Genomic DNA, 24,512 nt, shown 5'->3' on the forward strand with positions numbered 1-24,512 from the left:
TGTTTTTCATATTAAAACATGTCCTGATTGACATTGAATACATCAGTTAAAGTTAAATGCATCTGTATAGGCATTTAATGACAGTTAAAACTTCATCACAATTGCATTCCTTCCCCCTTAGACAAAAGATATTCCAATACAATTACAGCATAGATTTATGATACACTGTCTATTCATGCTTTGACTGACAACGTCTCTGTTCCAGAGACTTTGCATTTGTCATCTCCCCCTGTCATGTCATGATCACAAACCATGATAATCATCACACTCACAGGCTTTCCCAGTCATTCCTGAATGTGTGACATGTAATATATTGCTGAATGTGATCACCATTGCAGCCTCTGCCTTTGTATCCTTCCTCAGTATTGGTGTCTTTCAGCTATATGCATGGCTTACTCCCCACTGGGTAAGATATTGCTTCAGTGGTGTTCTCTTCCCCTACTGTTTTGGAACGGCACCGGTCATAAGAAGAAGGATTCCTGTTCTTTGATACTCACAGATGGACGTCCTAAAATGTGTCCTGATGTTGCCAAGCAAATGACCAGTGTCACATTACAAGTGGACAGATATGTTGAATGAGGGCATATGGATACATCAGTGGTAGGCCAGAGTACATACTGAGTGAGCAAACAAACTGAGGAAAGGGGCTTTTTTTTCCGTGATTTCAAACCAAAGATTAGTAAATATTTAAAATCCTACTTAATAATTGAAAACCTAAAAAAAAAAAAAAACTGGGAAAGAAAGCAGACACATTCAACATTTGAGTGTTTGGGCTGCCTGCAGCCAGTAGAGGTGGAACATGCCCTTACACAGGCACTGACACAGGCACTGCAGCCAGTAGAGGTGGAACATGCCCTGACACAGGCACTGACACAGGCACTGACACAGGCACTGACAGAGGCCCTGACACAGGCACTGACACAGGCACTGACACAGGCACTGGGATAGGCACTGACACAGGCACTGACACAGGCTGCAGCCAGTAGAGGTGGAACATGCCCTGACACAGGCACTGGGATAGGCACTGCAGCCAGTAGAGGTGCATGAACATGCCCTGACACAGGCACTGGGATAGGCACTGCAGCCAGTAGAGGTGCATGAACATGCCCTTACACAGGCACTGGGATAGGCACTGCAGCCAGTAGAGGTGCATGAACATGCCCTTACACAGGCACTGACACAGGCTGCAGCCAGTAGAGGTGCATGAACATGCCCTTACACAGGCACTGGGATAGGCACTGCAGCCAGTAGAGGTGGAACATGCACTTACACAGGCACTGGGATAGGCACTGCAGCCAGTAGAGGTGCATGAACATGCCCTGACACAGGCACTGTACAGGCACTGACACAGGCACTGACACAGGCACTACAGCCAGTAGAGGTGCATGAACATGCCCTGACACAGGCACTGACACAGGCACTGACACAGGCACTACAGCCAGTAGAGGTGCATGAACATGCCCTGGCACAGGCACTGTGATACCTTCTCATCCAAGCAAACTCTTTTTAGTGCAGCCCTACATGCTCTGGCACAGCTCAGCCAGCCAGGCATCCAAGGAAAGAAAATTAAAAGAGATAATTAGGTATGTGTATAAACCAAGGTGATTCTGAGCTTATGCAAGGCTTGCAATTATATCACATGTTAATGGAAACCAGCACAAAATGTGGCTTTCAATGCGAAAGCACTGGCCAAAAGATTTAAATCACCAACAGGGAAATGGCTATATTGGTAATATAATAATTGTCAGATTTTAATGGCCCAAGCAACACACGTGGATATACAGTATGGAGTCCACACAGGGCAGACACACACACACACACACATGCAGGCCTGAGCTGTGAATTTCTGCTCTGCATTTTCCCATCCTGGACTGTCCTTCCTCCAGGACCCCAGGAGCAGTGGGCAGCTTTTAAGCGCCCGGGGACCAAGTGCAGTGAACCGTACGTCTTGGTCAGGGACAGACAGGAGAGTGTTCTGTTCTTTTGCCCCTTGTGAACACGGGGAGAACATGCCATATCCACACAGAGAGGCCCATGAGATAGCCCACCTGAGCACTGAAGGCACACACACACACACACACACACACACACACACACACACACACACAGAGGCCCAGTAGATAGCCCACCTGAGCACTGAGGTCTGGGAGGACCTGCCCCACAAAGCCCCATGCGGGACCTTCTTGCTGTGAGGCGGCAGTGCAAGCACCTGAGCCAGCATGCCAAAGGATAAATTGATCACATCAGACACTTCGCTTTTCCATTGCCTCTTTGTGAATGTAAAAAAAAGTCCTAAAGTCTTCCCATTTGAGATCAATGGCTATCACCTTTATGATATCAACATTTTATTCTGTGTCAGTGGGAATACAGTCCCCATGAATCAAACCCTTTTCTTTTATCATACTCTCAAATAAAGTCACCTGCAAAACAAAATAAGTCATGGCATTCTAATGAGCCCTTTTAACTATCTACCAGCAAGGCCTATGAGTTCATTTGAATGGGAGATTATGTGGCGGATATGTCAAAGAAGAAAAAAAGATGACTACAGACCATATTTTTCCTTTATTCATGACTGCAAATGAGTTCTATCCGATCTAGGTCCTAAGTTTGTAAATGAAACAAACTGCGCTTGATATCACCTTAAATACCTGGCATCTAGTCCTATTTTGAACTACCACTGAAATGGTTCCCAGGACCACAAAGGGGAGACTGTGGCATTCATCTCGTTTCTCTCCCTTGATGCTCTCAGGACTGTGTGCCAGACCTGCCAGAGTCTCCAGAGGCCCTGTGGACGCTGTGCCAACAATGGGCCGGGGGATAATTAACTCTGCTTTCCAATTAAGATGGAGCAATCCTGGGAGAATACTGAGAGGGGACAGGATAAATACTGAACGATGTGTGAAAAAACGGCAGAGGGGCATAGAATAAATACTAAATGATAAGAAAGGATAAACGATCGTGTCAAATAAAAAACGAATGACGATCGAATCTGCATTCAAAGTGTGACTGTGCCAGTTAAGTGCCCACACTTCAATCTTAAACAGAGATTGACCACTAGGCACACAGGTATAAAGGGTTTGATTGAGCACTAGATATAAAGGGTTAACAGAAACACTGAAGAGACAATTGTGAGGAAATAAAATGTTGTTTCACTGCAGCCCGTAATAGACTTTTTATATGGCCCACATTTCTACCCAAGTCATTTATTGTTACAAGCCTTGCAGCCATACTAGTCATATCTGAATCTTGAAGAACTTGAGCGGTTTAATGCGGGACATACATCTGAATAAGATGCGATTAATTTGAAATCTGCTCCAAGGCCCTAAATCCACTTTAATTGTGTAAGAGAGAAGGTAATAGGTTGTGACTGAATTATTATCAGTTGGATTAATTATTTCAGTTTTCGAGGCTGTGCATGACCAAAGTAAGAATTAATCTTAACCCCTAAATGTCCATTATGCACAAATCATGTGTCACAACTTTTATATTTCTTGCGTATGCTGGGACAACCCTTTTCATGGTCATGAGATTAAAAACCTCTTTTCATCTTTATGTGCATGAACATATGACATCCATTTTTAATATCACCATCTCCTTATTTCATCACTCACGTGAAAGTGTGATTTGGTTAATAAAATTGTTATAAATCTCCAACCAGTAAAGATAGTGCTGCTCGTTTGGGAAGTTGAGATGAAAAGTGACTGTGAGGTTTGTTGTTGGCTCCCAGCATGGCTATACAAGCTTCCAGCCTACTGCCTACTATTAGATAATTTACCTCAGAATTTGTCTATTTTGGTTTTATATTGTGAAAAAAATAGAAGTACCTGAATTAACATTCAGAGGTATAGAAGATTTCACAAAGAATACATCTATCTATTTGTATATATTTTCTTCTTTATTTATATATATAATTTAATGTATTATTATATTATTTTATGTTTAATAATGTGATATACAGTATTACCCTTTTCTTTTCTTATCTGTTTTGCCCTTCTTAAGTTGTATTCATTCTGGTGTACTGTCCTTAAGAGTAAAGGGGAAAAAAAGACTACATAAAGAAGTAAATAAAGAAGTCCTCCTTAGAGGGGGGGGGGGGGGGGGGGGGGGTGAAAAAAAAAAAAAAAAAATACATCTATCCATTGCACACAACTTCTTCTCAACACTGTGCAGATCCATCGCAATGAATTGAGATCTCATTCACCAAGTACAATGAAGGTAAACTTCAAAGGAAACTCTAGCAGAAGTACCTTTGAACTGGATAAGAAAAAAACGTGATCATGATCAGTGAGCACGTTCTTTAATGCAGATGGCATGAAGCCGGGCATGAACGCAGGCTTTGTGCTCCAGCGGTGAATGTTTAGGGTCTATTGTACCTGTTCTTTTCTCGGAAGCCAGACAGTACACATCGAGACGCCAGTCTGGTAAATTCCACATCAGACAGCTAGTCAATACCTGAAGGGCAACCTTTTAACGAGGTAATACAAGAGGGAAGGTCAGAACAAGCATGTGGCATGACAGGAGCCACATTGGCACTTTACGTGTCAGCTGATTCCGTGCCAGGACGGCTGTCTTGTTCATCATGACTCCAGTTTGGGATTGGAGACGGAGGGCTCAGCTTGTTAACTGCACTGGCACCTGTAGGTCCTCCAGCAGCTACAACTGCAAGGGCTGAGTGAAGTAAGGGTCTCACGACCTGGTAATTGTCAGTGTCTAGCTTCAACCTCAATTACCGGCTAAATACCTTTTCTGTCTGGTATGGAGGGAAATGAGAACAGCCTGTATCCCTACCCGGTTCCAAGCTCAGCTTATCAGAATTGCATTGACACTCAGATCTCTACCGTTGCATTGATTGTAAAGCTCTCTTTTTGAGCTGTTCATTTTTGGAAGCACAGATGCCCAATATATCCTAGCAATAGACCAGATGTCTTAGTGATGGTGTGCCTTTTTTATTTGCTGTCTCTCCCTGTCTCATCCAAGGCCAAAATAGCCCGGTTACAACACCATTTTAGCTTTTCCTACCCACTGGAGAAATCACAGTCTCAGAGCAGCATGTTGAGAGGCACGGCTCTCTTTGACTGAGTTGGGTTTCATCCTCATCTGATATTAACCTGCTTTTGAAAGTCAATTAATATGATTGAAATGTAGCCATAGCTTTTTTAGTGTGGTGGATCTATTTAACTTTGATCATATTTAATTGTGTTTTTTTTTTGTCTTGAGTCCTGATGAAATCCTGATGAATTGCTTATCAAACAGAAATAGCCCATGTTTTACAATAACTTGAAAACACGTTTTTTTTGGCATGCAAGGTATATCAAAGAGGAGATCAATATAGGTTATACAGAAAAAAATAAACAGTGCCCATGCTGTTTTTTCCTGCGGGTAGTCAACAGCAAACAGAATCTATAAGTCTGAAAATGGCTTCTGCAGCTGAAAGAAATCTTTTCCTTTTAATTACAGGCAAACATATCCCTGTTGTTCTACTGCGATGTCATCCAAGTGCTGGATATGTGAAAGGTTTCTTTGTTAATTCAATTCACTCCTGTTTCAGTCAATATTCTTCACACTCTCTCCGAAGCTTCACAGGGAAGTTGGCTGCCTGTCACATTCTGCTTTAAAGATCACCCTGTATGACTTCATCTGATTCCTTTACGACATTAACCCCAGAGACCAGACACAGAAGAAGAATTCAGACCAGGTGTGTCTGTTTCCCATGTCTTGTACATCTGAGCCTTCCACTCTGCACTGCACATCAAGATACTAAACCATGTGCTAACCTTGAGGTAACCTTGGGGCACATCACACTTCCACTTCAGAGGCCCAATGCCATTTCTGTTGGTTAACTGTGTTTGCCCTGTTTTTTCATAGCAGACAGGATTTTTTGGAAGAATGATGTATCCCAAAAAATATTTTAAATCCATCCCAACAACTAAGTGTGTGTGTGTGTGTTTGTGTGTGTGTGTGTGTGTGTGTGTGTGTGTGTGTGTGTGTGTGTGTGTGTGTGTGTGTGTGTGTGTGTGTGATTATTTTTAGGAAACCACACTTGTGTGTGTGTGAAAGATAACTAAAAAATCAAAGCTTGGAGCTATGACATTAGGCAATGTTATAAAATATTTAGGTAAGTTTCCTCTAGCCACACAGAAACACACACAGATGGACAGGTAGCTAGCACTGTGTTCCACTAACCTGGTTCCTGTCCTACTCACAAAAAGAGACCAAGGCCGTGTGTTAATCTAGTTAAGAAGCAAAGAGGCAGTTATGGTTCACAATGAATCCTATTTGAATTCTGTTTCCCATTAGCAGCAGTAGGAAGCTCGTGATGGAAGGCAAGCTCTCGGTATGGAAATGCCAAAAGCTATCATATCCCTGTGATCAGTTTCAGTAAAGAAAAAACCATAAGCTTTGCATCTCCATGTGTGACGTACACCAAAATACCCGAGGGCAAGATGTAAGGCTAGGCTGTGACCCCAAGGAGTAAGACAATACCCTGAACGACAGCAGCTTATGGAATATAAATATGTACTCCTATTCCCTTTAGGGCCGATGCAATCAATGCACCCAAGGGGACGCGCTGTCACATAAAACACAGGACTGAGATGCATGGAGGAAATGAAGAGAGCGGAGTGGAGACTGGCTCTGTGGTAATGTGACACAGTGTTAGTGTGTGTGTGTGTGTGTGTGTGTGTGTGGTAATGTGCCGTCCCTGAGGAGAGCACCACTGACAGGCAGGTGCCCTGATTTGAAGATCTTTGTCAGTCACTCACGCAAGCTAACAGACCCATCGCTTTCACTAAAACACCTCTGCAGCAGATAAATAAGCACATTGCCATAAAACAAAGAAGCAAACCAGAACGCCATCTACCTGACTGGGTAGACCAGAATGTTCTCTGCCAGAAACAATAACAGAATTAGACTATAGTTTAGAAAACCAATAGCCTGGATATCTGGTTCTATCTAAAAAAAGACATTCTTCAAAATGAAGCAAAACAGAACGCCATCTACCTCAGGCTTAAAGGTGACAGACAGGGTAGACCGGAATGTTCTCTGCCAGGAACAATAACAGAATTAGACTATAGTTTAGAAAACCAACAGCCTGGATATCTGTTTCTATCTAAAAATGACATTCTTCAAAATGCAATATAGTCACTATATGATATAGTAAATGATATATGATATGATACTAAACGAAATAGTTCAGTGTCACTCTTTCACTTGGAGGATTGAGAAGCATTGAGAAGACATGACGTGCTATACACTTAGATTAACGTGAGCTCAATAAGCTATATTCATATCTTAATCTGGTGGCATTTTGCTTTGAGGGCTTTTCAAGCCATACGCGCACGCTGTTAAGCCCACAAGGAGAAGGAACACCCTACAGACTTGAGCACATCAGAGCTGATTGAAGCCCGCTGCGTTTCCTGATTACTACGTCGCTGAGACAGTGGCACGCCTCTTCCCGTGGCGTTCACCCTTTCACTGGCTGCACCTGAGCAGGAGTCCCCGCCGTGCACCGGAAACTGGCTCACAGAAACCTTTCTGCCTCCCCGCACAGGAGCACATATGTCCGTCTGTTTGTTCGCAGGCCAGACTTGAGGGCAGCAGGGAAGACACCAGCGTGGAGCTTGTGCTGTCTCAGGCTTTTGGGCCTGGGCTCTCCAGAAGGCCGGAGACAGAGTGCCGCCTGTGCACCTGCCCGTTGCGGAGGCCTGCTGTTGTCAGGAAAGGCCTTTGGTGCTCCAAGGACACCAGGCAGGGAAATTAAAACAGTGCCCTTATATTGTCACTACACACCCTTGCTCTTGTACAACACACTGTAACCATAAATATACCTGTGAAATGACCATACCAATTCAACACATCTGTAAAATCAGTTGGTTCGTTCAGTAGTGTCTAAAGTGTCGCTTTATCAGTCATTACTACAGTTCTACCTGGAACATTGATCACCATTCAGTTCATACTTTATCTATAACGTTTTACAATACCATAATATTTGTGGTAATTGTTTGAACTTATAATTTTCAGCATCAAGCTGTTATAAGCAGCTGCATCATCTTACATAGCTGATCCATCTTACAGCGTTAGAAGTTCAGCTAGCTGAGGGTCCATTTATGCAGCTATATTGTTCCCACAGTATCATTTGACTGAGACATTTTTTTCCCATCACTGCAATGAGAGCATGAGTTATGAGGTATTGGACTTTAAGTGGCCGAAAGGCTACAATAAAAAAGCTCTTCGCCCACAGTAAATCTCGTTAAGTCTCACAAAGTTTGGTCAGTGTGTGGTTGTTATCAATTGAAGTAAACATTTAGAAATGATCCTTTAAAAATGCATAATTTCTTTTAACCTTTAATCTGCCTGACCTAGAGAAAGCATCCACTGTTGACTAAGCGGCGATGCGAGATGAAGTTGCTTAAAGGCTTTGCATAGCGGGGCACCTCTGTAGTGTAGCAGCACTGCAAATCCCTGCAAACACATGATCATTGCTAATCCAGTTATGGTAGAAGTAACGTTTTATTATTAGACTCATCCATTAAGTTAATGGGATTCACACTGCCATGTTACCAAGCCCTATATTCAGATTTTGTTGTCAGCCAAGGAAGGTATTTGGGTTGATGGAGGTTGCATAATGCATTATACAAGACCTTAGTCACTTAACAGAATGAATACTCACAGATATGCACACTCACCAGTATGCCCCTATAACTGTGTTTAACAAGCACTAATGCAAAATGATTGGAAGTAAATCATTGTAGCTGTTCATGGGGTCTGTAGTTATAAAAAGTGTGCGTTAACCAGTTTAGTATGAGAGTGCAGTACCAAGCTCTATACAAGCTCTATACAAGACCTTAGTCACTTAACAGAATGAATACTCACAGATATGCACACTCACCAGTATGCCCCTATAACTGTGTTTAACAAGCACTAATGCAAAACGATTGGAAGTAAATCATTGTAGCTGTTCATGGGGTCTGTAGTTATAAAAAGTGTACGTTAACCAGTTTAGTATGAGAGTGCAGTACCAAGCTCTACACGGCTATCTGAACATCAAATGGAACTTTCAGCAGCTGGACACTCAAATCTGTTCATAATTCCAACTGGGTTATTAAGATTACATTTTTATATCTTAATTGTATTTCATAATACTTTTTGTCTGATGCAGTTATCTTTCCAGTTCCATTCGCCAGCATGCCTGCCTGTTTCAAAGAAATCTCATTTTCATGCAATTGTAAAAAGTCGCATTGTTAGAGATAGGCCTCTAACCATTCATTTTCAAAGGCTGATACTTGCCTTTATATTTGATGGCTATTCTTACATAATTTGTATAGGTTTGTCTAAAATTATTATTTTTTTCCAAAAGTCTTCCATGGTCCCTTTATATCTTACTTAGTAAGTGTGGTATGAGTTCATCTCTGCTGAATTTCTTAAAAAGTACCATTTTTATACAGTCATTTCATTTTAGTTATTTATTCCTGCAGTTATATTGTTACTTATATTGTATCAGCACAACTGTGACTTGGCCATGAGACCACAAGTCTATGCTAAAAATAGTATCACTGCTATGCGGGTACACTATATAACAGTATGACCTTGAGCTGTTGCTTTTATACAGCTGTATAATTTGTATTTAATAAATGCCAAGAGATAAAAGTTTATAACTCCATTTCCCACAGTTATGTTACAGTATTTAGTCATGTCGTCATGCCATGACGGGAAAATAACATAAATCCAATTAAAGGAGTATCTAAACAACTTCACATATGTCTAATTCTTGGTACTGCTCATTTTCTTGGTGCTTTTGGAAGTCCCTTTACAAACTAAAGAGTGTAGAACTCATTGCACTAGCACAGGTAACATTTCACAGCCTGTAAACTATAAACTAATGTCTGACTATTTTAGATATTTGCCAGAAATACTTAAGCACTGTTAGAAGCATGATATTAGCTGAATAGTTTGATGGGGGGAAAGCGATTAATGAAAGCCCTGGTGATCATCTGAATTAATCTCTTTATCTCCCTCCACCACATAGGCAAATAACTCTCGGCTGAATCTTGATTCTGGGTTTAATTTTTGTTAGGATATGCTCAGATCCAGTGCTGTCATGTCACTATGTTGTGTTAGAAAGACAGCGCCGGAGATAAGATTGGTAAGGTCATCTGAATGAGGCCCACCAGAGCCAGATGGCCCTCTCCACATCAATGACAGTCCCCATGGAAGGGGTGGGTAGCCATCAGCTGTGGAGCTTTAAATATTATACACAAAATCACCCATGCTGTCACCACACTTTAAATACACGCAGGAAATACAAGATTTCACAATATTTTCAGACTGGGTATTTGGACCCTTTACTGACTTGGTACTTGTTCCAAACAAAATGTGTTGTTTTCCAATAGGTACAATTCTATAAGCAATACACTGACGAACAATTTTTTGTATGCAAAAGGTAATCTCAAGGGCATTTCCTGGCACTATGAAGCCATTTAGTTATGTTGTTAAGGTTATAGTTAAGTTAGGCAGCATATACCTTTATCCAAGACAACTTACAAAACATATGAGAGCAGTGTTGAATGTTACCCCTATGACCCCTAGAACTGTATGAACTACTGACATTCTGTAGGAATGCTTTTCTATACGAAGGCTTGATATTTGTTTCAGTGTAAAAACAGAAACAGGCCTCTGTTTAATGAATGTTGGCTTCTTAGTCTGACCCTTCTGTATTGTGTTTCTGCTAAAACAGGCTTTAGAATGCAAAATGCCACGGCATTTGGCAGAGGTAGAGCACAAAAAGCAACTGGCACATGACAACAGTTTCAAGAGGAAAGGCTCTCAGGAGGACAGGCCTATATTCACACAGAGTAAAAATGTCACCATATTTAAGCTTGATACCAACGAAAGCTGTCCAGGGCTTTGTCTTGTCTGGATTATGGCACTTTCTTAACGTGTGTGCAAGAAACTGCACAGACCGTTTTAATACCAAATGTCCAAACCTTGAAGAACATGGGCTCTTTTCCCAAAGCGTGTTTTCCAGAGATATACCTCAAGATGTACCTTAACTTTTCAAGGTGTTTCCCAGAGCATCCTTAATTAAGGTAAACATTCCTTAAGAGATATTTTCATAAGGTTGGTCTGGACCACTCTTAGTTATACCTCAACACAGTTTTCAGATTGAATAAATGTTTTAGAGCCTAAAAATGTATTGTCAATGTTTTGGATGTATGCATTGACTGCAATGTAAGATATGGGTTGCAATACATGGTGTGATTCAAAAAATAAAAAGAATAAACATCTGTATAAAACAAATTAGTTGTTCAATTTAAATCCCTTGCAAATACAAATCATTTCTGGACTACAACCGTCCTTGAAAACCTTTCGAATTTGACTTCATTCCTTGTCGATGTTTTCTGATAAAGATTTCCTGCCCTCCAAACTCATGCTCATCATACATCCCATGTTCCAACCCACGTGAAAGACAAGAATTGATTCCAGACACATGAATCCAGCCTGTGCATACAGAGGAAGGTTTCTCTGAGGGAAACTCTGAAGAGATGGTATAGGAAACACTTGTTGAAAAGTTTAGTATGGTATGGCATACCTTTCAAGTCCTCATAAAACGCTTAGACTGTAACTCGGAAATAAACCCCAGGTTTTATTAATTCAAGACAGAGAATAGCGCAGGTATGTCCAGACTGCTTCTGAGTAGTCAAGCCTGTATTTATGTACTGAATTTGAATTCTAAAAGGAGAGCTAAGAGTTTATTAACATTCTGAAAGGAAGGAAAGGAAAGATAAGTTAATAATCCAAAATATTTAGTAAAGCAAGTTCATCATATTTAGTTAAGCATTAGTTAGGAGAATATGCATTGTCTTTTCCCCTCATGAGAACATTTTTGCTTTTCGTAATCACAAAATACACTATCAATTCTTGAGTGGGATTATTTCCATAAAATCTGCACTCAGGTGGATTTGTCTTTGTGTGTTTGAATGGAAAGCAGATGTCGTAAGCTCTGCGTTTCATTCATAGCGATCATCAAAATGCTCACAAAAGCCAGAACGCACACCATGCTGTGAGAAATCACCTATGGAAGAATGCCCACAGAGGCTGCTATGATCCAATCCGACATGTGGCTCCACAGATGCACACAGCAGTCAGGAGAAACCCCCTCCTGGTGAGCACAGAATGGCATAAATTGTAATGAAACGAGAAAGCCACATCATCGTATGGACGGAGATACGCAAGCCCAGGTTGGAAGTCTCTATGCAGGGTTTATATTTGTGTGTGGTGTGCTTGCATGTGTGTGCATAGGAAGCTCACCACGTGTGCTTGGGTCCATTATCATACATGCAGTGTGCCCTTAGCGGCACAATTAATAAATGCTTAATAAATGCTGTGCAGTGCAGCAATGGATTGCTTGTGGGTACATGTGCATGCAGGTCTATGTTCGTGTGTGTGTGTGTGTGTGTGTGTGTGTGTGACAGCAGCTGTGACCTGATTGAGCTGCATGTATGCATGTACGGGTTGTGTGTTAGTCATACTTATTCTGGTACGGTCTGTCCTACGACTCTGCATGCTCAAAAAGTGCCCCTGGGGTATTGGTGGTGCACCTGAATTTTGTAATCATTCCACACACCTGCCGGCAATCTGCTGACAGGCTAATAGGGCCACACTAGCAGATTGTGTCCAAATTTCCATGGCTACTTATCAATTACTTTCTAAAAGCTAGCAGCTCAGCAAATCCAACAAGCCAATTTCAGTAACACATCCTGTGAGTACCCTCTTTTCCAAGCAATAAATGACAACAAGGCCAGAGATGCTATACGTAGTGTTGTTTATTCAGTATTTGTTCCCCCCCATATTTTTTCGGGACTGCCGATAGGGTGTTCCTGACATTGTCCTGAAGTGTTCAGCGATCTGCAGTGAAACATTTTAGTAAAAATAAACGAATTTTCTACATTTTGCCAAAGCTCTTGGAGCATGAACAGAAAACCTGTGGATTCAAGGGCACTTAAACTGGATGCTATGTTGGTCAGGCAAGAAGCTTTTAGTTTATGGCATTTCCTCTGACTATTACATACACATCATAAGGCAATTACTGCTCTATGGAGCACGAGACAACACACTTCACCATTGTACAAGCTACTTTCTAAACAAAAAACTAGTAAAAAGTGAATATTTCTTTGCAGCCCAGCCATGTCTTATGAAGCCATTGTAAAGGCTTAGATAAAGAGGCTGATACTGCATTAGGCATCACACCCACCACAGGTCATCCACAGTGTCTCATGGGTGAAAGGAAATCATTTGCATGAAATGTTGGCACTGTCCTGGCTAACCCTTGTTTGCATACTTCCTGGTCTTTCTCCACATAAGTTGTTTTATGTCTACTGTTGAATCACATCCTTCACTCCCGATAACTGTTCCATCCGCCTTATTAACTGTAACACTAATCCATCATGGCATGCCATCACTATCCTTAAAGACTCGACTGTCTGTGTCCATGCACATGTGTAGTTTCTGAGAAGCTGGGAACCGATGCATGCCCGGCCGACTGGAGTGTGTGTGTGTGTGTGTGTGTGTGTGTGTGTGTGTGTGTGTGTGTGTGTGTGTATGTGCCTGTCTGTGTTTCTCTGTGTGCAGCTCCTCCAGAAACAGAGCTTTCCACATTGGCATTCACCCGGGTGCACCCTTCCTGTCATTCTGTCAACGCCGTCACCAAGATGCAGCTCAGCCAAGCAAGCATTCAGACAGACAGCCCTGGCAAATGGGAGCTATGGACTCCACCAACATAACAACACCCTCTCACCACCCTCTACCCAGTGCCACAGCAACCACTCGCCGTGGCAACGACAAGACCTCAACACCCTGAAGGCCACACTGAAAGGAATAAACAAACAAGCGCTCAAACAAACATGTGTGCAGAAGCGACCAGACACATGAGCATAAAGACATGCTTGCAATCTGCGGTGAGGACATCCACCCTTAATTCGTTTTCCAACATCAAGGTTTTTTCATGGAGACAGACATGACGGTTTAATAGGCATAATTATTTTTGAGATAAGGCTATTTCCACAGCACAACACGCCTCAATGCATTTCCATTAAAACCAGCAATGTTTTCATTTATACAACAAATTTAATAAAAAAAATGCTGCCTTCCCTCCCAAAAACCTCTGTGGAAGAGCACAATATGCATGGTTATATAACCAAGGCTGCTCAGAGTGAGAGCAAAAAACCTTAGCCTTGGCTACTTTCCTTTCCTAACGACTCTCCTTTTGCTCTCTAAACATTTAGTTGAAGGGGAAAACACAAAACGCAAGGCAGAGGCTTTATGTTCCCAGTGGGGATACCTGACCCTCATCATGAGATAAAGTTTGAAAACCAAGTGGAAGTGGAAAATGTTAGCGGCTATGAATTCAGAGCACTGCTTGGCACATTACACATCATCGGAGGGAGATAGCAGGCGTTTTGTACTGGGTGAAAACAAGGAGGCGAGGTGGATCTGTATTATCAGATGTGTGCCAATTTGCTGCTGAAGTCGGTATTATCTCATTTGGAAAAAAAAGAAAAACTAATATCATAGGCTCTTACAATGGGAAAAAAACAAAGATAAACTGCTGCTGCAGCCCTGTGAGAGGCTTTATCGGTTTTACTTGAGGACCACTGGTCACAAAATGTTCCCTCTCCAGGCATACCCCGGGGAAACTTATCGTAGCCAAGTGTCCCTGCAAACGACTGCAAAGTAAGGTGCGATATGCACTCCAAAGAACCCACTTCTGTCAGCCAAGATGAATTCAGACACAGAAAATGAAGAGAATGAGATGAGATAAAAAATAAGCAAATCCATCCAGGTGTCATCAGGAGTGTAAGTGGGCCGATAAAGATTCAGATTGATGTACTGCTTCAGATTTATGTAGTCCTATACTAAAGAAGTGTCAATGTGAAATTTTTAAAACGTTGAGGGAATGGCAAAAAGGAAGACTACACAAGCATACAGAGGTGACATAAGAATGGGTAGGCAAGTGTCTTTGACCACACGGCAGGCAAGAATCTTTGGAAATATAACTTGATAGAAATAGAAATGCTGTTTTGGTCTGACTTTAATTTTGCATAATTCATGTTGGTTTGCCACTGTGCCAAAAACTATTTTTTTTATGACAGCACACACTTGGCCTCTACATAGCATTTATGTTTTCTCATCCGAAATCTAAGAGACGAAATGCAAAAGATTTTTTAGTTCACTGGCCTCAGTTTGAAAATCCAAGACCCACCTCATTAAAGGAACAGTGTGTACGGTTTGGTGACATCTAGGAGTGAAGTTGCAGATTGCAACCAACTCCCTCATCCCTTTCCTCCTGAGCGTGTAGGAAATGCACAGTGCCAGTATGAGAATCAGATGCCAGTAGCCACTTCCAAAATTATGTACTTCGAGTATCTCATCGAGTAGCCATTATATGTCAAGTGATGAGGTAACTTTAGATAGATATATTTAGAAATCATATTTCGTTATTTAGTCTGTAAAACTATAGGTCACAGCTTTTATGGACTGTAAATTGTGAATTATGGCTATTTTAGTTGTTTGGCTCCATGGGCTTTTTTTTTTACACCCTTCAATTGGATATATTTCTAAGCAGCTGTTTGCTTGTGCTAAATAATAAATATAATCCACCATAGTCAAAATGTGGGTTCTCAAACGTCTCACAACACAAAATGGTCAGCCAGTACCAGCAACCACTAATTCCTCTTCTGCCCTCTTCTTTGTCTTTCAGCCATCGCCACCAAATTCAAGCCGCCACTTCAACATAACAATACAAATGTCCCTCTCTAGAGCCAGTGTTGTTTGTCCACTCTGGGCTACTGTAGAAACATGGTGGTGCAACATGGCGGACTCAGTAGAAGCTGACAGGCCCATTCTAAGTTAACCAAAACTCTAATTGGCCTCCCTAAATCCCACACCCCTCACCTTTAAACAATATTGGTAGTGCTGGTTTGCCTTCCTGCGCACTATCCCTTCAGCATGGCAATACATCCCTTTTTCTTGAAATGCAACCTCCCTACTTAAGGCAGCCACTTAGAAAACAACCCATTACTATTTCAAATGGTGATGAAAGGTGTGCCTTTGAATATAGTGACAATGAAACAGTAGGCTGGTTTGAAAGGACATGTTCTTGTCTTGTTCGTCATCTTCTAATGCACATGGTTCAGGACTCATATCGGCAGTCTTTGAACTGCTGTTTGACTAATTGGATGAGTTCTGCTTGTCTGTTGTGTGTGAGACCAGTGCATATCACTTTCTAGGGGGTGAGCTATTCCAGAAAGTAGGCTGAGAAAAGTACCTAAGTATATTGACAGAAAATGTTGAACAAGGATTTTGCAGAGTTTTGTATTCCACTGACCAATGTCAGTTAATATGTGAACAATGGGCAACATATTTGGTGGCAGTTTTTTTACTTTGAGGTAAACCTCAGTTGTCATCTTGAAAAACACCAGCCAGTGATGTTTCCAACACGAAACTCCTGGATAATGCACCATTCAAAATGGAAGGTGAATGGAGCCCAACAGTAGTGCTCAGGAGACGATGGTTGGACTCTGATCAGTCATTATGGCCTTCGCCATGCACTGTGCTATAATGGGGAGTGGTCAGGTTTTATTTGTGTATTTAATTTATGTATGTATTTACTTATTCATTTGAACAATACATGCACCTTATTATTCTACTCACTCTGTTATATTGACATGTTTGTTTTATTTCATTGTGTTATGCTCTCAAGGCTGTGAAACACAGACTACAGTCGTACTCAATACATTTAAAATTATACGGCGAAAATTGTTGAGAAATTGATTTATGATCTTACGACTATTCTTCATTAGATAAGGTCAACAGTTAGACTATGTTGAATAAGTGGATATGGTCTTTCAAGGAATTCACGCTAGCATATTGATGATTCTTCATGAATAGGTCTACACGACACAAACAAAGGGATCAATAGTCTATTTCCAATTAAGTGAAATAGAGGCCGCTTCTACACTCTTTGTCACTCACATCCATAGTGAATGCTATTATCAGCATTCTACTGATGGTGGCTATTTAGGTTCAACTTGAAGGCAGTTCGGTTGGGAACAATGTACTTTGTTGTGTGTTCAGAGCTGAGTGAACCCAATTGGCATAAACCTCTTCAGTTGTTTTGGAATCAATAACTCTGCATACATAGCTTCGAAGTCTGCCAACTCAGCGTTCAGGTCGGAGTTTGGAATTTGTTAAACCAGAGAAATGAATACATCTGTATGGGAGTGGCCTTTGTGTTCAACCTAATTAATCATTTCTGGTCCAGGTATTTTGGATCAGTAGTACAATAATGATGTCAAACTTAGAGGCACAACTTCTATACCAGAGAATGGAGTGTGAGTAAAGGCAAGGAAAAACTGTGCGGGTGACAATAATCATTTAAAAGTGAAACAATGATGCTTTCATGTTTTTTTACCCAAAGCATACAGCAGCATTGTAAGCCTCTCAAATGCATGCATAGCCAGATAGAGAACAAGAGGGAGAGAGTTGGAGGGAGAAAGAGAGAGAGAACGAGAGATGAATTACCCCAGCAGCAATGACCGTTCGAGGTGAATCACAGTTCATGTGCACCCCAGGAAGGCAGTCCTAACCTCAGCACGGTCAAAGTCAACCATCGGTCCATTTCCATCACTTCAGCCATAGGAGTCACCCAGCAGTGTATGAAAAGAAAGAAGCCTTGCAGGCTGCAGTGGCTTTGTTTTCATGGTTTGAGACTTTTTAAAGTGTTTTATTTATGAATTTCGCCTTTGTTCATGCCCAACCCAATTTCTCCTCACTCTCTTTAATCTCCCTAATCAGTGGTGAGTTTCTCCTGTGAGCGTTTCGCCTCCTACCATGGGGGACCAATTATGGCCCATTAGAGTGGGAACAAGACAACGGCTGCTGAAGGCATGTGCAGAAATCGGGAGAAAAAGACACGATCACAATTTAGATAGCAGGAAGTGATCGAGTGCTCAGGAGCGAGACACAAGCCAAGGGTTGTATTGCGATGCAATCTCGTATTTAAATTAAGCACCACTTCCAGTTTATTCACTGTCATTGTTAGTGTTAGCACTGTTAATACCATAGTATACAATCAAACCACAGCAAAATGTTATTCATTTATTGACTCCTCTTTTTCTACTGTTACTTCTAATGAAACATCTTCAGATATTTAATACATGTACAGTAAAACCAGTAATGCTTATAATGGCGTGCTACTGGTTAATGTTGATCGGTGCTTTGTGACACTAGGTGCCAAGTTAGATTTTCCCATGACGTGTTCCCCTTTTGAGCTCAATCAGGTTGTGTTTTTGTAATCCAGTCACAAGTGGGTGTACGTGACTCTTATATTGTGGGACTTGCTCACTCACAGTAAAACACTGCATCGTCCTTCCAAAGAAGTGCCATGTCATTGTCAATGTCATTAAGTGTCACCCTCAATTTGGAAAAAAAGGCACTTAGGTTCCAAGGGGCCTAGATTGAGGCTGATGGCTTGATTGATGGCAGAATAAAAATAACTAACAGCTAGGCCATGTATTCACATGCCCCTCCGGCCTCTAATCCCCCCCCCCCACACACACACACTCACAGATGCACATTGAAACTCACACACACACACACACAGACACAGTCAGGTTGCCAGGGTTGCAGAGAAAAGGTCTGTGAGTGACAGGCTCCAGCTTTCCTCTTGAGGGAGAGTCAAGGTTATTTCCATAAAAAATAAACTGCCAATAAGACAAAGGAACAATAAGTCAATGACTACAAATCCTGATTGAGGGGTAATCTCTGAACAATGTCCTTAGATTAGGGCGAAATGCAACTGTTCTTTTGTTTTCCAAAGGATTTTCTGCATCTTCTATGTAAAAAATCCTGTAAATGAACTTGAAGTAGTAGCAACATCCATTTACATCATTCTCCATTGATATTGTGCTGAATGCATCACTCTAAGACATAATATGCTGTTGTGTAGACATAGTGTCTGTGTTATGCTTTGGGCTTCATTCCACCCGTAAAGAATACACTCTGGGGGGGAAAAGAAACATACGAATATATATGACACGCTCCTCCATGCAGAGTACAAAGAAGATAGTGTAAGACGTATAGTGTAAGATAGTGTAAGCAACTTAGACACCTCAGATCCAAATGTGTGGCATTTCCAGCATGTGTAGGGTAGATATTAAGTTCATGCGCTAGTCCGCTACGTGCTAGTTGCAATTCCTAGCACATTTAGTTTTTCTTCGATTTGTCTTTGTGTGTTACATGGTCTCTAGCTGAAGGACTCTAGGCTACCAGCAGGGCGACTGTTAAAAGCAACTCATTGACAAAGGAGACTGGCAGAGGCGATCATGAATTGTGTAGACAGTACAATAGTGCAGCCATAAACGAAAGCACAACTCATCGTAATTCATCAACTTCCACCTCGAACAAGAAAAACTACAAAAGGCGGAGGAAGGAAAACACTGAACACCAGACGACTGTAAAACAGCACGGCCTGACTGACTCCTGCTGTGCTGCCGAGATGGGCAGCCCAGGGTGGCGAGAAGACCACCTAGGAGTCCATGACTGCAGGGGATGCTGGAAATATGATGGCGGTGGAAACGATTTTACAGAGAAACACTGAGGCCCCTCGACGAAAGTGGATCGGCATTAGCATACCACAGGATTTCTGAGCACTGCTGCCAATCAAGTCCAGCCATCTGCAAATGGATTATTTCAGCTTGAATATTTTCTCATGTCATAATTTTAGAAAACGTTTTCCAGGAATGGGTTTTACGGCCGAGATGGAAGGCTTTTTTTTGTGTGTGGAGAGCCACTCTGTCCCCACATATTAGTCCAGTTGAGCATTTGAGGACAGAGATGGAACACACTATTCAGAGCTGAGCTCCAAAACCAGCCAATTTCACACCACCATTGGAACGAGAAGAGCAGCTATCACGATGGACCAATGTCTGAGGACAGACTACAGTTACCTAGCAGAGCCCACTATATGACTCTGGGTAGGATCTCATGTGAGGCATGATTATGTCAGAGTTTCAGTCAGGCTGTATGGCTTTCAGGTTTTTCATTTGTTGCCACAGTTATGGTATGGCATGTTGGGTTGATCACTACATGGAATGAATGAAGACTTTTCTAGTGTATTTCAAAGATCTGTGAGCATGAGATCAAATGTGTGTGTGGGTGAAATGGCACTATTCTTGTGCCAGGTTGATTCACAGCGGTCGGATGACATAAACACTACGCGCTTGAAAAGAATTAAAAGTTACTTTGTGCCTTGACAACACAGTCAAATAAATGTTTCACACGAATCTCAAATCCATTTCACACAGTGGTTTCCAAGGGTTTAACATTGAGGGGAGAAAAAAAAAACTTGAGTTGCCTTTTAAGCGGTTTCCTTTCATTCGGCGGAAGCCCATTTGATGTGTGGCACTAACATCCCTTCTCACAGAGCATTCCTCAAATCTCTTTCACCCACATATCCCCTGTGTTCTTTAACTTCTTTACAGTATTAGTCCCTGTGGAAATTTTATAAAATCCTATTACTCCATTTATTATTCTGAGCAACAAACAGAGCCCAATCCCACAACCTCTATAATGTATATTGATCTGCCTTTATGGCTTCTGCTATAATATCAGGTTGTCTGTTGTGCAAGGTTCTCACTCATATTTCAGCATCATCAACAGAGTGAAATGAGAAATGGAAGTGTTCCCAAGCGTACAGTTCAATTTCCCCATGCAATGTGAGGAGCATTATGGGATGCAAACATCAATGAGGTATCTGGGACTATTAGCAGAAGATATTAAAGGTACTGTTAGAGCTAATGCAAATATTGGCATTTTCGTGATGTGGCCATAAATTGTCGTTCAGAACCAATTCTAATATCTAGTGATTGGAATTGTATTATCTGAACAACCCAAGGTTCGGTTGATTGTAATCCTCTTGGAGGTTGTCATGTAGCCACGGTAGTTGCTATGGTACACTGATCACAATGTGCCCGGCAAATTTCAATTATTCAGTCTTGCAGCTCGAAAGACTAGAGGACAAAGACATAAAAGAATTTGGCAGGACAGTGGCTTTAAAATGAGCTCAGTGTGGTTAAAATAAAGTTGTTGAACACGACATCGGTGCTTCTGTAGAACTTTCTATTTTTAAAATTCTTTTTTAAAACTAAAACATCCAAAACATTTTAAAATCTGTTACAAACATTTATGGTGTGATAAATTCTACCTGCAATAAAGAGATGACTGCAGGCCCAACTACTAGCCCAGATGTCTGCCTTCTGCAGCACTGGCACATCAAGAGGTCTGTCAGAAGTCTGGTTTTCTATTTTCCCTTCACTTGACCCCCTGGAGATTCGCTTGCCCAAGTCGCACTCTGTGGAGCAGGTGAGCTTTAGTGCGAAAAATCACCTCCACCAGCTCTTCTGAAAGAAGTACAGACAGGAGCCGGGGCCCTGCTCTCTGGAGGGTTCATTCCCCCTCCTTGGCAAAGGCTCTTCTCTGCGCTTGCATATCTGGCTTCCACAGCTAACCTCGGCATCAGGGGAAATAAACATGCCAAATGGGGCATCTTTGCTTCAGACTAATCATAGGCTGTAAGAGGTGTATCATTAGCAGAGTATACACAGAAGCAAAGCAGCACCAATCTGGGTTAAGCTTTCAAACTGCACATGTAAGTAAGAAAGTCAACAAAAATCAGAAAAGTTCATTGTTTTGATAATTGTTTCTTTTGGGAGCATTTCCTGTGTACGTTTTTTTGGGCTGGATTATTTCCATCTCAGTGTTTGGTCGAAGAGGAGGTTCATGAGTCAAACTAATTGGGACGGGCAAAAATCAGCCTGAATCATGATGAGCAACACAATACAACACAGGTGAGTTAGGTGAACTAATGTTAGGTAGTCAAGACAGGGGGGTGAGGTGAACTAGTGCTAGTTAGTCAACACAGGGGAGTAAGGTGAACTAATGTTAGTTAGTCAACACAGGGGGGTAAGGTGAACTAATGTTGGTTAGTCAACACAGGTGGGTTAGGTGAACTAATGCTAGTTAGTCAACACAGGGGAGTAAGGTGAACTATTGTTACTAGTCAACACAGGGGGGTAAGGTGAACTAATGTTAGTTAGTCAACACAGTAAGGTGAACTATTGTTACTAGTCAACACAGGGGAGTAAGGTGAACTAATGTTAGTTAGTCAACACAGGTGGGTAAGGTGAACTAATGTTGGTTAGTCAACACAGGGGAGTAAGGTGAACTAATGTTAGTTAGTCAACACAGGGGGGTAAGGTGAACTGATGTTAGTTAGTCTAAGCCTTCCCCCTAATAGGAGGGTTTATTTAAAGCTGTTCAGACCGAATGAGATATTTCAGCATTTCACCGTAAAGCACTGCTCCCAAATCATTCTTCACACAAATGCTAAATTGAATACCTTATCATATTTCGTAGGCCTCAGTGAATAGACTTTAGTAAGAATTTCCAAGCTATTAAAATATGAGACTCTGTGTCAGTGATTGACTCTCTGAAATGACAGACCTTTGCTGCACATTACATTAGGCCCTTATCACTGTATAATAAGACACCAGCATTCTGAGCACTATATTTACATTTCATGAAAAAAATCTCTGTTTGCAGTCATGCTTCACATTTCTATTCATACAAAAAATCTTCTACAAAGAAGATGTCAACACCAGTTTGGCCAAGCTTTCTGATAACACAGTGACACATCAAGCCATAGTGTGGCAGCTATAGTTGTTAGGATTGAAATATCAAAGTTTACATCTATGGAACTAACAAGTACATCAACGAGACAGCTTAAGTCAACTTAAAACATATGAATACAAATGTTTACATTAAAATGGATACTTTAGTGCCCATGCATCAGCATAGGTACACCCTTCAATTGCTCCATGAACACTGATCCTTGTTTATAGTAAACAATGTGTACAATATGTTTATATTGGTCTTGCAATTCATCATCTCAAGTAACTAATTCTTTACCCGGAGCCCAGCTAAAGACCCAGGTTGCTTGAAACACAAAGACCAGAAGTTAAACTCAGGCTGTTTACTGTGTGCTTAACATAGTTGTCATGGTAATGGAGACGCATCTGTCATTCACACACATCTCTTTGGTCAGTGCCTGTCAGCAAGAATGACATTAACTCAGTTTTAATGACCACGTGTCAGATGGCCAGATGTGTATAGACTGGCAACTCAAACAGCTCATTTTCACATCACTTTTATAGGTGAATAATATACTGCCTACTTTAATGACCATGGAGCAGGTGGTCTTTTTACAGTAGTGTTTCTGGTTTGTGAGCCACCTATTTGAGATGCAGATGATAGAAGGGACGATAAAGTTTGGATGACTTTACCAATAAAAACACAATACAGGGACATATTTGTAAATCAAGACCAATCCCATTAGTCCACTTTGTTGCCATGTTTGTGCCTGTGTGGGTGTGTGTATGTGGGTGTATGCATGTTTGTGTTTGTGTGCATGTATGCGTTTGTGTGTGTGTATGTATGTGTGTATTTGTGTTTATAAGTGGGATGATACAGGCCAATATACCCATCTGCGTGTCTCTTTGTAGAAGCCCATATTTGTATGAAATGTTTGTTTTTATGGTTTTAGTCAGCTCAAATTATTGTTGAATATCACCACACATTAAACAAAGCCATCTGTTCATAAGAGAGACACCGACCAAAGCATCTCCTTAACCCTTTTGCTGATAAATAGAGAATGCATTCATTCAATAGGGACACTACACTTTTAAAATGACCAAAACAGCCTAAATGTCAGATAGTTCTCCTTGAAGATCTTTCAGACATCTTCACTATATTCCAACCACAAACTGACCTATTTCAATCTAAACCCTAAAGACATTTCCCTAAAACAGTTTATTTTAGTGGCACTATAAATATACAGTAAGCTAACAGTAAGTAGGCATGCTTCATGGGTCTCTTCTGACTCCTTCATGATTATTCCAGTAGCAGTCCTCAAATTGCAATCATGTGCCTAGCTGTGCATATGTGTGCGGATGAGACGGAGCAGGTGTGGAGTTCTGTGGGAGGGCTGGTGGGAGGGTGGCTTTGTTTGGTGTGCATCCAAGCCGCTTCCTCTGCATGGAATTACCATTGAGGAGACTATCTTGTTATAGGCAATAACTGTGACCAACGAGAAATGTAATATTTCCTGTTGCCTTCAACCCTATGAAAAAAGAAGAATCTGCCATCTGTGAAAGTGCCGTCACCGAAATTATGTTTTGTAAAGCAGAAAGTGGTGAGATTTTATCAATGGTTTAATTAATCATTAATCCTCCAGTACTCCCCCCGCCATGCATGACTCCTCCTTTTTTGCCCTTTCTCTCTTCTTTTCTCATCCTCAGAATTCTTCCGCAGCATTATTCTACACAGACACACACACACACACACACACATACACACACTCTCTTTCTCTCTTTCCCCTCCCTCCCTCTCTCTCTCTTTCT

The 24,512-nt window shown here is 41.5% G+C and overlaps 1 protein-coding gene across 1 annotated transcript in view; it reads right to left on the reverse strand.

The window, feature by feature from the left end:
- Nucleotides 1–24,512, reverse strand: part of luzp2 (leucine zipper protein 2) — a 75,771-nt gene that overhangs the window by 50,710 nt on the left and 549 nt on the right. The gene's annotated exons all lie outside the window — the stretch shown is intronic.

The sequence above is a fragment of the Sprattus sprattus genome, assembly GCF_963457725.1.
Source record: "Sprattus sprattus genome assembly, chromosome: 8".
NCBI classification, from domain to species: Eukaryota; Metazoa; Chordata; class Actinopteri; order Clupeiformes; family Clupeidae; genus Sprattus; species Sprattus sprattus.